This window comes from Echinops telfairi, unplaced genomic scaffold, assembly GCF_000313985.2.
Source record: "Echinops telfairi isolate 266 unplaced genomic scaffold, ASM31398v2 ScPeMD7_7469;HRSCAF=8507_1, whole genome shotgun sequence".
Lineage (NCBI taxonomy): Eukaryota > Metazoa > Chordata > Mammalia > Afrosoricida > Tenrecidae > Echinops > Echinops telfairi.
The window spans coordinates 23,071,563-23,088,847 of NW_022111373.1; the positions used below are offsets into that span (position 1 = coordinate 23,071,563).

At 38.0% G+C, this 17,285-nt stretch overlaps 1 pseudogene; it reads left to right on the forward strand.

Annotated features, from left to right (window-relative positions):
• Positions 1 to 419: 419 nt before the first annotated feature.
• LOC101640529 lies at positions 420 to 803 on the forward strand (annotated as a pseudogene).
• The last annotated feature ends 16,482 nt before the right edge of the window (positions 804 to 17,285 follow it).

The window sequence follows — 17,285 nt, forward strand, 5'->3', positions numbered from 1 at the left end:
ACTTTGCCCACGCTGCAGGAAGGGAACTCATTGGGTGAGTCATTGTCACTCAAGATTCAACAGTAAAGGATTGTTGTTATCAAAGGTTTGGGGGGGGGGCGGGGAATAGAGGAAGGAGCTTTATCCAAGTCCCTCCTAACAGAGCTCAGGCAAGGTCTCTGCCTAAACCAGCAAATGAATCTTTGAATGGAAGAAATTGCAGGTATCACCCAGCCTCACAGCAGGAGACCAGACCTAGCCAAACTTGCAAAACCCTAGCCTTGGTTTCACTGCAGTTGGTTTGACTAACCAAGAGATGGCTCGGAAGCCCTCACAGCAGTTTGATTCTAAAAAGCAGGAATCTCTTATTGAAAGAGTAATACAGGTCCTTGTCCAGTGAAACATCCTCTTCTGGAGAGTCAGTGGGTTCCCTCTCTCAGCTTTTTTCTTTACGCTTACTTTTTCCATCTGCAGCATGGTGCTGACTAAAGCAGACAGTGCCCCAGGTACCTACCGAAAAGTGATGGCATCTCGGGCCCCACCACCACCACCACCACCAAGGTGCTGGGCAACTCTACCTCTTCCAGTAACATCACATCGTCTTCATCTCAGAAAGCTGAAAATAAGTATCAGGGGGGAATCCAGTTTATGTGCACCCAACTCCATAATGGCAAAAAGGGATTGGAGAATTCTTCAGTCTGTCCACTAAAGATTCAGAAAAAGAGAATCGGAGTCCTGAAGAACCAGGATGTAGTGGCTTAGGAAATTCAAAAAGAAAAACTCATCCTTTTCAACCTGATCACACAGATGATGAAAAAGAATAGACCTTATTTCACCTTTAGTGATTGGACTATTACTGCAGACTGTTGTTTTGCTGAAAGATCAAAATTTTGGACTTGTCAATTAATGCTATAATGCGATTGGAATGTAACTGATTTTTGTATAAACCATTATCTTTAGAATAAGACATTGCATGATTGGGATTTGATTAGGAAACATTTGCAAGGGTTTAAGGGAAACATTTCATTAGATATTGATCAGCTTAATAAGGATATTTTCTATACATTCAAGGGTGGATTTAAGGCATTCCACTAGCTGAGGTATTTAGACAAATGGAGGTTGGCATAGAAAGAGGCTGGATCCCATGTGCTTGGGTTAAAAGTATTTCACATAGCTTAAATTCTAGTCTGACTGTGTTGTTTATTCACCATATTTTTGATGCTCGCAGTCTTGTGTCGCTTCTATAGGAAGCTAAGAGATATGAAGAGAGACCATGTTGCCTCCGTGACACTATTAAATCTTAAACGTGATGCAGAAAGGGGAAATATGGGATAGTAGCACTGAGGAAAATGAAACAGACTTATCCCCTGACTGGTACGGGGGGAATCTGGAAGACTAGTATTCCATGGCAGGAAGACTGCCACTCTGGTAGTTCAAGATATAGTCTGAGTACATTTTCCTGCGGTTATCTATCATTTCCACAGTTTCTCCCCTAAAGTTGTGCTGCCTTAAAGTGAGCACATGGTTGATTCAATCTCCCTATAGAAGCAGACTCTATTGGCTCAATTTCTTCCCTCCGTGGCATCCAATCCCTCTCATACCTTCCTCCAATAGCAGATGTGCTCAGGGGAACTTTATCCCCAGCACCTGGAATCAAAATGTTTGCTATAAGCCTGAATTTTTGGCTATATTGATTGGATCATTAAGTTTTGCCTTGACATCTTTTAATGTATAGAAAATAACCATGTTGCCCAGGTTACTCTTTTGAATTTTATATATAAAAACAAAAGGGGGAATTGCGGGATTATAAAGAGACTTTTCCCCAGCTTTATCTCCCCCAAAGCCATGGGGAGAGGTCAGATGCTTACAGACATCCTCCCTGGAGGCAGTTAGTCGCCAGACTATGGTACTCCCTGCTCCCTGCTGTTAAGGACAGTGGGCTACCCCCTAAAGGCTTGAGACCATCAGCTTGGTTCCTATAGGTGAGGTTCACACCCTACTGATAATGGTTCCTATGGAGGTCCAGAGAACAGGTCAAACGGGCTGGTGACATTCAAAGTTAAGTTGCCATCCTGAATTTAGGATCCGCCCATCTTGTCACATGTATACCCCCAATCCCTCCTCTTTCTATTGTGTTATATCCCTAGATTATCCCCCTCTCATTATTGTGTAACCCATAGTGCAACCCCTTCCTGTGACCCATGATTTTACCTTTAATTAGTGGGCTTGTACACACTCCTCGGGTATATAGGCCGGGGTTAATAAAGAGCTCGCTCTCTCGGCTCCTCCCTTGACCTCTGGTCGGCTACCCCTCTCCTCCTCCGTCCTCACTCCTCTGTTCCCTTTCCCCTTGTCTTCCTTCCCAGCATTGCTACCATGAAATGTGTCTGACTCCGTTATTTCTCTCTCACTTCTATCTCTCAGGCTCTCGATGACTTTAATATAATATATATCAACCGTACAATTGTGCCTATTGAACCTGTGATTAGTGGTGGGGGGCTGGCACCCCCTCCGACCGAAGCTTCAGTCATAGCTATTAGGTATTTCCACTTTCTATCACCTATTTCTTGACCCCACATTCCAATTACACTCCAATCAGAATAAACTGCTTTTGGTTCATCCCATATACCATTCTTTCTTGCACATCATAGGTAGGACAGAATAATCCCTTATGTCAAGAGAAGCTTCGCCAAAATAATGATTAAGTAATAATGATTTAATTTGCAAAAGGGAAGTCATTTTTATATTTATAAAAGCCATTTTATGTGACTGTAATGCAAAAACATGATAATATTGAGTTCTGGAATAAATAAGAGAAGAGGAGGTAGGGACTGTGTAAATTTAGCAATTCTTCTGAGAAAATTTAGGCATAAAGAAGCAATTAAAAAGGAGTATATAAGAAAATATGAGCTCAAGGGAACATTTACTATTCCAATATTTGAATTAATACAAACTTTGTGTTTGAAATAAATGAATAAAAGGACAGTTTGCAGCAATGGAACGGTCTACAAATTAGCTAAACATTTACAATAATTATGATATGCCAAAAAATGTAAGACCATCACTAGTATGTTAGCTGGTCATACTGTGGTGGTTTGCATGTTCTGTGATGCTAGAAGCTATGCCATTGCTATTTCAAATGCTAGCAGGGTCAAAAGCCAACCGACTGGAAGAGATCCATATTTGTACCTATTCCAAAGAAAGGTGACCCAACAAAAAGCTAAATTATAGAACAGTATCATTGATATTACATGCAAGTAAAATTTTCTAGAGATCATCTAACAAAGAATTTACCAGTGCATTGACAGGGAGCTGCCAGAGGTTCATACCAGATTCAGAAGAGGACATAACACAAAGCCTACCATTGCTCAAGACCTAAACCTTGGCTGAAAGCAGAGAATACCAGAGAGATGTTTACTTGTGTTTCATTGATGATGCAAAGGCATTCAACTGGGTGGACTTTACCAAACTATAAAAAGCCTTGAGGAGAATGGCAATTCCAGGATGCTTCATTGTGCTCATGCATAACATGTACTTGGACCAAGAGGTAGGTAGTTGTGAGAAGAGAACAAAATAATACTTCATGGTTTAAAGTCACAAAGTATGTCAGTGTTTTATCCTCTCACCATGCTTATTCAATATGTATTCTCAGCAAAACATAAGAGAAACTAGATTATATGAAGAAGAATGTGCTGTACCATTGGGATTGGAGGAAGGTTTATTAACATCCTGCGATATGCAGATGGCACAACTTTGCTTATTGAAAGTGAGGAGGACTAGAAGCACTTGTTGATGAAGATCAAGGATTGCAGCCTCCAGTATGGATTACAACTTAATGTAAAGAAGACCAACATCCTCACAACTGGACCAATAGGTCACATCATGATAAATGGAGAAACATTGAAGTTGTCATGGGTTTCATCTTGCTTGAATCCATAATCAATGCTCATGGATGCAGCAATCAAGAGATCAAACGACTCATTGCATTAGATAATTCTGCTGCCAAGACTTCTTTAGAGTACTGAATAGCAAGGATGTTACTTTGAGGACTTAGGGGTGCCTGCCCTTATTTGCAATTGCCTCATAAACATGTGAAAATTAGACATTGAATACGGGCAACTGAAGAAGAGTTGATGCATTTGAATTGTGGTGCTGAACTAGAATATTGAAAGTACCATGGATGGTCAAAAGGACAAACAAATATGCCTTGGAAGAAGTATAGCCAGAGTTCCCCTTAGAGACAAGGCTGGTGAGACTTCTTACAGACTTTGGACATGTGGTCAGGAGAGATCAGTCCCTGGAGAAGGAAGTGGAGGGGCAGTGTAAAAGAGGAAGGCCCTCAATGAGATGGATTGACACAGTGCCTAAAACAATGAGGTCATGCATAGGAACAAGGTGAGGATGACCCAGGGCCAGATATTGTTTAGTTCTGTTGTGCATAGAGTCACTATTGGTGAGATCTCCCTTGACAGCAGATTACAACAGCAACAACAAAAATATTAAAATATTTTGCAATTATATTTACAATTAAGTAATGGGGAAATAGACACAGTTTAAAAAGATTTATACATTGTGTCAAATGTTTATCTTTGTTTTATTAACAGAAAAAAAATGATTAATTTTTGACATTCAGGCAATATAGTCAGACATTTAATTTATGCTACTATTTTTTAATGGAATGTATAATAGAATTGATGCACCCTAATTCCATTGTGTTTACAAGTTGAGCTGTGATCTGAAAGGCTAGCAGTTCGAAACCACCAGTGGCTGCACAGGAGGATGATTAAGCTTTCTACTCCTGTAAACAGTTACTGCATGGAAGCCATCAGCTGTCTCTCATCTGACCTGGCAACCTGGGATTCATTTGTCTCTCTAGTCACAAGCTTGACCTGCTGACCTCAAAGAGTCACCTGTTTTTGCCACCAGCCTGATTGGCCTGTGGTCTTTCTGCTGAACTTTCATTCATCGTCCCACAAGTCAGGAAATGTCTTCAGATTAACATCTGACCCACAGGCTAGGACCAAGCCTGGACTTGCCCACTATTACAACTATGTGAACCATTTTCATGATAAAACTTTCTCTTGATTTTTATGGAAATATATGCGTGTGTGTTGCATATCCCTAATTTTCCTTCTACAGAGAACCCAGCCTAACATACTTATTAAATAGGAGACATTGTTGAAGTAAGTTCTTTTCTCAAAGTATCAATTTCCTCCCTTTTTACATGAGTACAATAGTGTGTAGTGGCCTTGTGAAAATTTAAGGCATGTTTGGAAAGCACTAAGCACACCATGCATCAGCTATCACGTATTTATTGTGTGTTGAAGTTGTGGTTGCTATTATTATTCTGTAGTTATTAAGTGAATGTGATTTAAGTGATTTGCATATCCACATGTCTCTTAGTACTTCCCATCCTGTTCTTAGAAGAGCAAGTAGAGGGTTTTTTTAGAAAGACATTTATACTGATCTTCATATAAAAATGTCAAGCCAATCATTAGGAAATCTCTTGAAAAAAATAAAGCATGATAAAATTAAAGATAAATTATAATTCCCATCTCTTCCTTCTTGCTCCTTGATCTTTTTCTCTCATCAAGTTATTGATATAGATAATTGCATTAGGCTGGATCATCTAGAGAGGGGAGAAAAGAACAGTGACACTCATATATGTATAAGAAAGAGCTTTATAAAAAAGAAGCACTTTTATATCAAGAAGGCATCCAGGGATTGGTCTTTCTGGAAAAAATGCCCAAAGTAAATGAGATGAAGTCTCACAATCCTCATTTCAAAGGAGCATTCAGACTTCTTCCAAGACAGATTTGTTTGTTCATTTGTAATCTATGGTACATTCAGGATTCTTCACCAGCATCAAAATTCAAATGAATTGATTCTTCTGTTTCCTTATTCAGCGTCCAACTTTCACATGTATTTGTGGTGATTGATAATACCAGGACTTGGGTCAGGCATACATTAGCCTTCAAAGTGACATTCTTGAGCATTTTTAGGAGGCCTGGTGCTTCAGATTTGCTCAATGCAATGCATTTCTTTATTTCTTAACTTCTATTTTCCTGTGGGTGGTTGGGGATCCAAACAAGATGAAATCCTTCCACACCCACCCCACTCTTTATTTATCAGAATATTATCTGTGGTCTGGTTATAAGGATTTTTATATGCTTTACATTAAGTTGTAATACATACAGGCCTTGATCTTTACCAGGAAGTGCATCAAGTCCTCCTCAGTTTTAGCAAAAAAGTTGCATCATCTACATGTCAAAGTTTGTGACTAAGGAGATGGCACCTTCTTCATATAGTCTAACTTCTGAAAAACATTGTCTAGCATAGATACTGAATAAGTATAGTAAACAGATACAAACTTTTGCATACAAGTCCTGATTTTAAACCACATAGTATTCTCGTATGTTCAAGGGACTTCAGCATGTGCATATTCCATATGAGTACAATGCAGTGTTCTGAAATCCCTATCCTTCTCAATGCTAGTCAGAATTGGTTATGATACACATAGCCAAATGCCTTTGTACAGTTATTTCCATTATGTAGCATCAATCTTATATCTCCTTGCTAATCAAGATCACACTACGCAATAAGATAACACCTTTCTTTGACTATTGATCCAGAAATATGAAGAGCCTGAAGTGGCCAGGAAACATTATTAACTATCATTTAATGGAAGCAGGTTTGTATTTCCAAGTGGGAATACACCTACCTTTGCAATTAAGACCTCTTGACCTGAAAAGCATAGTATTTGGAGAACAGAAAGCAAAAAAAAAAAAAAAGATACTTTGAATGGGCCTTTAGGAGTAATAGTGAGTGATTCCCATCTCATTTCCAGCCCTTGGTTCCTGGGTCCTTCAGTGATGGCTATTGGAAATTTGGCACCCTATATTGGACACTGTTTTAGAACATATACAGCCTCCTGAGGAACATTGCCCTGACCATCCAAGGTACTGCTGCAGCCTCCAGTGCTGAAATTGTTTATGTAGAAAGCTAATCCATCATTCTATGAAATCAGTTGTTTCAGGGCATTAGGGAACATGGTAAAGCCATGTAAGAACATGGTAAGATATTAGGGAACATGGAATTCCAAGAGCATAGGCTGATTATTGCTCTTCATTTGCTCAGAAGTGACTTTTCGGATGTGATGCTGTGCAGAATTCCATGCCAGTGGGTAAGGCATTCTGCACGCCCATGACTGGTAATTTTGTAAAAAGTATTGTGTGCAGGGAAGGCAAATCCATCTCCAGAGTGTCTATTCTAGTAAGAACAAAATTCTATCTTTTCCATGATGGGAGTGCCCCAACCTAATCGACCTGTTACCAAGTTGCCAAATAGTCTCCACAAAAAATGGTACCATGCCTTGGACTCAGTGGTGGTTTCTGCTCCTGGCATATTGGACACTCAGCAGCAGCGGCAATAGCCCAGTGGGCTTGGAGAGTGGAAGGCATATATTACTGAGCCCATATACCTTCTTCATTGAATCTCAGTGTTTTGCTTCAAAATCCTAGCAATCTTCCCTTTTATACACCAATAGGGGCAATAACTTATCCTTTGCTTTAGTAGGAAGATCTCCCATGCCCCATACCACTGAACTCCTAAAAAATTCATGGAGGTGGAAGGCACCTGAATTTTTGTCAGGTTAATTTCCCACAATCATAAACATAGATGTTTCACCAATAAGTCTAGAGTCATTTGTGCATTTTCCTTTCTAGTTGCAATCAGTATAATGATACTAATATAATGGACTAGTGTGATATTTTGTATGAGAGAAAGTGGTCGAGTTCCCTACAGAGTAAATTATGATGTAGTGCTGTAAAGTTGATCTAACCCTGAGAGAAAAAGACCAAAGTGCATTGTTGGTCTTGCCAGAAGAAACCTCACTGCTTCTTGTGGTCCCGCAGAGCTGGAACTGAAAAAAGGGCATTGGCCGAATCAAGAGCTGCGTACCCAGTAACAGGAGAAGTAGTAATTTGCCCGAGCAATGAAACCACATTTGGAACAGCTACTGAAATGGGAATCAACACTTGATTATGTATATAATTCATGATCATTCTTTAAGATCTATTCCTCTTTTGCATATTGCCAAACAGGCATGTTAAATAGGGATATGCCATTGCCTCATTCAAGTCCTTGATGATGGCACTAATCTCTACAAACCTTTAAGTGTTTCGTTTACTATTTTGTTAGGCAGAGGCAGTTCCAATGGCACTCACTTTGAATTTTTTTTAGTACTTTTATTGGGGGCTCTTACATCTCTTATCACAATCCATACATTCATCCAGTGTATCAAACACATTTGCACATATGCCGCCATCATCATTTTCAAAGCATTCTCTTCCCAATTGAGCCCCTGATATCAGCTCCCCATTTCTTACCCCTCCCTCCCCCGCCTACCCTTCCTTATAACCCCTTGATAAGTTATAGATTATTATTTTCATATCTTACATCATCCTCTGTTGCCCCTCACCCACTTTTCTGCTATTCGTCCCCCTGAGAGGGAGTTCTAGTTTGATCCTTGTGATTAATTCCCTGTTTCTCCCCCCACCATCTCCTAATACTATACCATAATATCTTTTATCCCACATATCAGGGAGAAAACATATGGGTTCTGCAAGTTTCTGAGTGTATCTGTTCCAATTATGCATCCTGTAACTGTGGAAATAACTATAGGATGTATTTACAGACCCACTTGGATATGAACTTGAGCCTGAACTCCATTAATAATAACTTGACCTCCTTATGTTCCCATTCTGAGTGGCTGTCCTTCCAAATGTTTTGGGTCTCCTAAAATTAGTGTCAATGAAAATCTATCTAGTAATTGCCTAAAATTCTACTTATTTCCTTTTCCCTGATGAACTTTAGTTCTTGTACAAGGTCATGGGTTCCTTTAGCTAAGGCTGGAAAAAAAAACTAAATTTGCAAAATAATGTTGGTATGGTTGGCTTCTCCTCATAGGGAGCCAGCTTCCCCCACATTAAAGAGGTTGTGCATTTGTAAAGGAGCTCAAGTTTGGGAATTGATTGAGGGGTGGCTACTCTCTATTCTGGTGATTTTAGTTAGACTGCCATTCACCTGACCAGAATTCTGCTTTTACAGATTAAATAAATATTTAGTAGGTTTCCCATCTATTTCACTCCTAGGGACACCCTGACTAAATAGCCAACACATTAAGTCCATAAGAGTCAGGCTATTTTTCATTACTACATTGATTTTGCTTTCATTAAGGTAACCACTCCCCATCTTGTCTCTGTCAGTTAAGTGCTGCCACCTGGCCCCTGCCACCTTGGTGCCTAATCAGGCCCATTGTACTTAGGGGTCGTAATTCAATTAGAGCAGTTCCCACTGTCAAACCTGACTTAAGTAAAACAGCATCCACAGCAGTCTTCTGAGATGCTGGGGCTCCCTTCACAAATTTGTTTCGCATTGGGGTAGTAAAAAGTGTATCTTCAGGATACTCCATGTGTGGATCTATGGCTCTATCTTGACAAATCCATTTTTAAATGCCAATTTCTATTGGAAAACGTCTTCTATAGGACTCTGAGGTAGGTCTGTCTGGTCATCCAACTTATGTTAGGTCATCTCACAATCCATGCTTCCACAAACCACCAATTAAACCATTCAGCTAATCTCACAAGAGAAAACACTGCATGAAGAATAGGTGCTTAGTGGGACCGTATCAACCAACTCAGACAGACCCAAACTTAACACCCTTGCACCATTATTCTGAAACCCTTAATAGCCACCCCACTACTTATTCTTCAGGTTTATGTTTGTACATATTTTAGAAAACTATATAAATGATTTAGGAGTATACCATGGTCCTTGGACACCTATACCTTGGACATGTTGTCAGGAGAGACCAGTTCTTGAGAAGGACATAACGTTTGGTAGAGGTGCAGCAGAAAAGAGGAAGGTCCCCAACGAGATGGATTGACACTGTGGATGCAACAATGGGCTCAAGCATAGGAACAATTATGAGGGCAATATTTAGTTCAGTTGTGCATAAGGTCACTATAGGTCAGAACCAACTCAATGACACCTAACAGCAACAACAATAGCACACCTCTTCCTGGTTCACCATTTGAACTTCACCTTTTGTGATGCAGTATGAGTTAAGTATAGTTATAAATCTAGGGGAAATGGGTGGTAAGGGCGTTTCCCTGGGAACACTCAGTAAAAATTCATGCACAGAAGGTCAGATGGAAAGCCATTAATGTTTTACGGGGTCAACAGGAAATATGGTGAGCTATTGATTCAGATAGATAGATAGATAATACAAATGCAGGATCCAGACTAAGCAAAAAAATCCCTACAGTGTCCACTTATACAGCTAATAGATAATATCCCAAAGGAAACTTCCTTTCAACTGCATCAGGGATATGACCTGAATAAGGTGTTGCACCCCTCTCTAATCTTACATTTGTTTGACTACTCATAGCAGATCCCATTATGGATTGAACGCATTGTGTTATTCACATCATGGGGAATTACTAGACCCCAGCTGCCAAACCACTGAGAATCCTGACTTAATCAAGTGGATAAAAAATGTAACTATCACAATAAGATAGAGATCCAAAGCCAATACAATCCAGGACCAGAACACATCTTTCCAACATGCTATCCTAGTCTCTATATTTGTTTTTCTGTAATCAAGGAGCTTCAAGCTACATTCAACTCTAAAAGAATATTTTCTCCTCATTTTTTCCTCCTATCCATATTTTCACAAGTTGTTGTGATTTTGCAGGTAAAGACATAAAAAAGAAAACTTAGCCTCTAATAAGATAAATCTATTCCTCTAGTTGCCATTGCCTTACAGAACTTCTATAGACTGAAGACAATTTGGCCCTATGATTTAGCCAAACAAACTTGGGCTGTGTGTAAAGGGAATGAGAATTAGATATCTTGCTGGTATGCTATGTACCCTCTGTTTAAGTACTCTGAGTTTTCTTTCTTACATAATGACTTTCTGAGAAAATGTACATGTTAATCGTTAACAAGCATTGCATTACTGAAGACAATAAAACACATTTTTCAAATATCTTTGGTGACAAGTGAAGTTGTGAAATGGGAAAAGGGAGGTCTGAGTGGAGTCCTTTATGGGCTTATAACAGCCAAATGACAGACCCCTTTATAATCCTGCCGAAATGTAAATTCTTTAGTATATTAAAGACTAAAAGCTTCATCTGTATGAAACTGACAAAATAGATCAGACTTTAATTGGCAGTAGAATGATAATGGAAAAGAGATGTAGCTTAATTGGAGTTCTCTCCCTGAAAAGACAGAACTTAGTAATGTCATTTTAATTATTTTTAGTCATTAGTCCTGTAATCATCTATTACTTTCTCCATATATTACCCTAGTAAGCACTCCCTGCTGTACATGCTATGATATTTAAAAAGCAAATGCCCGGTGAAGACAAAAAGACCCAGCCTAGATCATAGCTTCAGTAAATGCTCTAGAGAACCGCAAGCTAACTTTTAAATTATGAATGTTCTGATTGGAGAATATGGCTAACTTAATTGTTAACAAGGAGCATTATTATTTCAGACTCCCAATTAATAATTACTCTTAGCTGTGGACAATGAGTTTGTTAGTTAATGTGATACTTGAGTTCAATATGCCTTTGATTATTCCTGTAATGCATTTACATAGATGGGTAAACACATAATTAAAGGCGTAACAACATAATGTCCATTTGTGGCAATTGTGCATGATAGTCTTCCCAAAACATGGACTAAAAGAATGCATGAGTTAAGGCTACTAGGAATACTTTAATGTACAAATCATAGTAAGTGCCTTTTCTTTTACTTTTTGAACAATCCATAAGCAAACCAATCCCACGACTGTGTAGTGAATTCTGACTCATAGTGACCTATAGAACTTCCTGATAGAATTTAGAAAGGTAAAAAATATTCTGAAATCAAACGGCCTCCTCTTTCTTTCTGAAGTGCTGATAAGCTCAAACTGCAGCTCTTTCGGTTAGCAGCCCAACACTTAATTCACTTTGTCAGCAGGGCTCCCTAAAGAACCCATTGACTTATTCATATCATAGGTTTTTTTTCTTTGGAGTTTTTACTGAAAATAACAACATAGAATGGTTTAAGATTCCAATGTTCACAAATTTCAGGATTTCCATGATGTCTTCCCATTTTTCAGAGGCTTCTTTTAAAGTAATTTTAAAGTACTGTAAATTTATGTATTTCACTCTTTTAAAGATAAACCTATGTAAATTTTCAAAAAATAATTTTGAATTATATACTCTGAACTTAAAATCAAGATATCATTACAACCTAGTCCAGACATGTGTCAAAAGAATGGATTTACATACGTCAAATGCAGCCTTAAATTTTTAATTATTTTATTCTTTAAAATCTATCTAATTCCACTAAGTTTTCCCTAGAATTCTCCAGATTACATCACAGCTGATATGCTTAATTTTAAATTAATATTTATTTAATTGAATAATTTACCAGTTTTTGCAACTATTTCCAAAGCAGGCATACATTCTAGTTTTCACATTGTATCAGATTTCCAAATGGAAACTACTCATGGTCATATGTGATTGTTTTTTTAGAATTAAAGGGCACATAATATTAAATTAAAGATACATTTTCCAGAGCCTATAAAACCAAACCATCCATGAATTACTCTTCTAACAACTATCATATTTAGGATCAAGGTGCAAAGAAAAACTGGGGCATAGGAGTATTTATATTTTATCTTTAAAGTTAAATATCCAAAATAGCTACTAGTCTGAATATACATTGAATCAAATGTCCTATATTTGTGATCTTCTCCAGTAAGAATAGATGCCACGTAATGAACCTTCTTCTGGTTGTTAGGTATTGTTGAGTTGATGAGTTAGTTTCAACTCATAGTGTACCTCTGTACAACTGCACATATCACTGCCCTGTCCTATGCAATCACACAAATGTTTCTACAGATGAGTCCATTGTTACAGCCACTGTGTCAACCCACCTCATTAAGGATCTTCCCCATTTTTGCTGATCCATCATTTTACCAAACATGAAGCCTTTCTCCAATGACTGATCTTTTGAGATAACATGTTCAGAATATGAGAGACAAAGTCTTGCCATCTTTGCTACTAAAATAACATTCCGTACTTCTTCCAAGACAGATTTGACAATCCATGGAGTATTCTTCACCAATACCATAATTTAAATGTATGGATTCTTCTTCCGCCTTCCTTGTTCATTGCCCAGTTTTCACATGTGCATGGGGCTTGGGCAAGGTGCACTGTATCTCCTCACAGTGGTGTCTTTGCTCTTGACCTCTTTAAAGAGGTCATCGGAAGCAGAATTGCCCAATGTTACACATCCGTTGATTTTTTGCCTGCTGCTTCCCTGAGTGCTAATTGTGGACACAAGAAAAATAAAACCTTAGTAAACTTCAATCTTTTATTCATTCCTTATGATGGTAAAATGTACAATGGAAGAAAAACTGAATGACACTTAAAGAATTTTAAGGCATAAACGTGAATTTATTTTACCCAAACCTTCAACTATGAGGATTGAAAAGAAGAAGAATATTTTGGTCTAACCAATCACTACCAATGCATAGAGTGTAAATTGAATGTACTTATTCTGTAATCCTACTCCCCAAGTTCAAATCTGGCCCATCACTTACTAGCTGCATAGAGTTGGTAAAATTCAAAACAAAACAAAAACCTTCCTCTGTAGTAATATGCTCATCTGGTTCAAGAGTACGAAAGAGGAAGTCCTATCTTCACAGGAATAATTTGAGGACAAACATAGTGAAAAAAAAAAAAACTGACACAACACCTATACTTTTGACATGATGTCAGGAAAGACCAGTCTCTGGAAAAACACATCATTCTTGGTAAAGTAAATGGCAGCGAAAAAGAGAATCCTTGTAAAGATGGGTTGACACAGGCCTGCAACAATGGGCTCAAACACAATTATGAGAATGGTGTAGGACCAGGTGGTATTTCATTCTGTTATGCACACAGAACTGACTCAACAGCATCTCGCAATAAAAACACCACCATATTCTTAGCACATAGTAAGTGTTCATTAAATGATACATATGCATGATAATTATGTTTTATCCAAATGATTCATTCTGCATATATTGAAATTAATACAACACAATATGTGGATGTGACACTTGCTAGTCTATATACAGTTCTTAGAACTTACACTTCTGGAATATTAAACCATAACATATGTAATGATATTTATTTTGACCTCAAATGTAGTTTATGAAAACATTGCAAATATAAATAAATGAGGATTTTTCCCCATCCTTCCACTTCACTTCTTTACTCAAATACAGGTCAAGATTTGTTTCAAAACTAAATGGCATCTAAGGGAATGTTAGATAATATTTTCATGACTTGACTATCAATAATCATCAATCAACTTTCTATCACTTCACTGTAGCACAGATAAAATATGTAACTTGTTCGCAGAATAATTTTACTGAAATAAGGTATGTAGAAGAAATCGCAATAAGTAATGTGTGTGTGTTTCTATAAATAGGAGATGTGCTTGCTAAAAGAACATTAGCTTATAATCACTCCAACACATTTCATGAGATACTTAATGATTACTCAACTGTTCTGTTAGTAACAGGACAATGAACAAAAAGAAAAGAAAATATCAAGCAGTATCCACTTCCACAGAATTAAATTACCAGCCTAATGTAACAATTAAAATAGAAATACTGCAGCACAAAGCTGAATAAAATAGATCATTGTGGGACCTAGAGAACACATTGTCTATTGAGAAAGCAAGCTAGAACTGGGTACTTGAACTAAGAGTCATTTATCTGATCCAATTTCCTTTAAAAGAGAAGCTGAAATAGAGAACATATTTTAAATATCTGATGCATAATGTATTTACTAAACAGAGAAGCAGACATTAGTATTTGCCTTACTTTTAACAAAGGAGGGGAAAAATACATTCCAAGTTCAATATAATTCTTATGATAGTCATAAAAACTGGAGTCAATTTGAGGATTCAGAGTGAAGGGGTGGAGTCTAGCCTGTCAATCAGATCATAGCCAACAAGGCCTCTGTGTGGGCATGGCCTTCTCCTGAGGATTCTGGGAACTCCTGTTTTCCTCCATGGAGGCAGGAGATGCTTCCTCTCTTGGCTCACTCCCTGGGAGACATTGCAGCTGACAAGACACATGTAACTAACCTAGTGTCCTGAGATGAAGGAACATGAAGACCCCTGCCAGCACTGAGATGCCTCTACCCGCAATTGATCCACAAGACTTCGCACCCACTGGCTTGTGATCTTCCTGCATTCAGCATCATTGTATGTGTTTCATGAGTCTGAAGAGGAATTTATAGATAGATATTGGACATATGGGCTAACACTGTACTTATGGACTTGATCTAGATTGGGCTCATATGTTTTCTTAATGTACAATTACTCTTCATATAAAGCTCTTTCTTATACAAATATGAGTGTCTATGAATTTGTTTCTCTAGTCTATCCAGAATTTTTTTCTCTAGTCTACCCAGACTAACAATTCTCCTTTTAAACATACGTATATCAACCATATACATTTGTTTTCAGTAAAATGTAATATCTATTTTATTTAATTACATAACATAGTAATTCCTTCTAAATCAGTGGTTCTCAACTTGTGGGTCACAACCCTTTTGAGGGTCGAATGACTCTTTCACAGGGGTTGCCAGATTCATAACTAGCAAAGTTACAGTTATGAAGTAGCAATGATAATTTTATGGTTGGGAGATCACCACAACATGAGGAACTATATTAAAGGGTTGTGGCATTAGGAAGGTTGAGAACCACTGCTCTAAATAAATAAATAATGTGCTTCTCTGCTAGGAGCTAGGTGAATAACTTGCACTTACTTTTCATTTTAAGATTTTAGTTCTAAGATATGCCTTTGAAATCCCTTGGATTCCATAGCTCTTCTTTAACCCAGAGAGAGAAATCTTGAGAATGCATATCAGCATTTTTTAGAGTTAATGAATATTTTAAAATAGTGAATGCATGTGTAGTTTCATGAATTACGACAGTTAAAACAAATGATGGGTAAACAGTTTTCAATGTCAGCAAGTCTTCCAGGAGTAGTTGATAAATATGTTGAACTAAGCTTGTTTAAAGTGTTGTGCAATGGAAATTTTACTTGATACATTTTAAGAGTTATTAATATGTATATATAACAATAGGGACATAGATCTATGTACATATATTTATATGTTAAGTATTAAGGTAGCAGATGGACATTGGGCCGCTACTCAGTCCTCCCTCAACACAAGAACACTTTGTTTGAATAACCATGGCATTCTGTGATGCTTGCCCTCCTGGTAGGATCTCTGAAGACAAAATGGGTACATAAGCAAATGTGAAGAAAGCTGATGGTGCCCAGCTATTAAAAGATAAAGTGTCTGAGGTCTTAAAGGCTTGAAGATAAACAAGTGGCCATCTAGCTTGGAAGAAACAAAGCCCACATGGAAGAAGTACACCAGCCTGTGTGATCCAGCTGTGTCAACAAGAACCGGTATCAGGCATCAGAAGAGCCAAAACAAACAATCATATTGATGTGAACAAGGTGGGTGGGGAACCCAAAGGCCATCTGTAGACAATTGGACATCCTCTCACAGAAGTGTTATTAGGAAAGGGCAAGCCAGTCAGGGTACACCGACAAAACACACAACATTCCTCAGTTCCTTAATGCTTCCTCCCCCGGCGGCCCCCATTATCATGGCCCCAGTTCTACCTTACAAATCTGGCTAGACCAGAGCATGTACACTGGTACAGATAAGAGCTCTCAAAACTCATAATCCAGGACAGATAAACCCCTCAGGAACAATAATGGGAGTAGCAATACCATGAGGGTAGAGGGAAGGTGGGGTAGAAAGGGCAAACAGATCTCAATGATCGACACACACCCAGGGTGACAAACAACAGAAACATGGATGAAGGGAGATACCAGACAGTATAAGGCATGAAAATAATAAAAAATGTATAATTTTTCAAAAGTTTATGAAGTGGGAGGGTGGGTGAGGGAGGAAAAAAATGAGGAGCTGATACCAAAGGTTTAAGTAGAAAGAAAATGTTTTACAAATAATGATGGCAACACATGTACAAATGTGCTTGACATAATGGGTGTATGGATTGTCATACGAGCTGTAAAGATTGTTAAAAGAACAACAAAATTATTTAAAATAATATTTTTTAATTTAAAAAGAGTTATTTTGATGTACTTCAGTCAGGCCAACATACCTGAACCTTGAAAGATAATGGAATGGACACAAGTAATATTACATC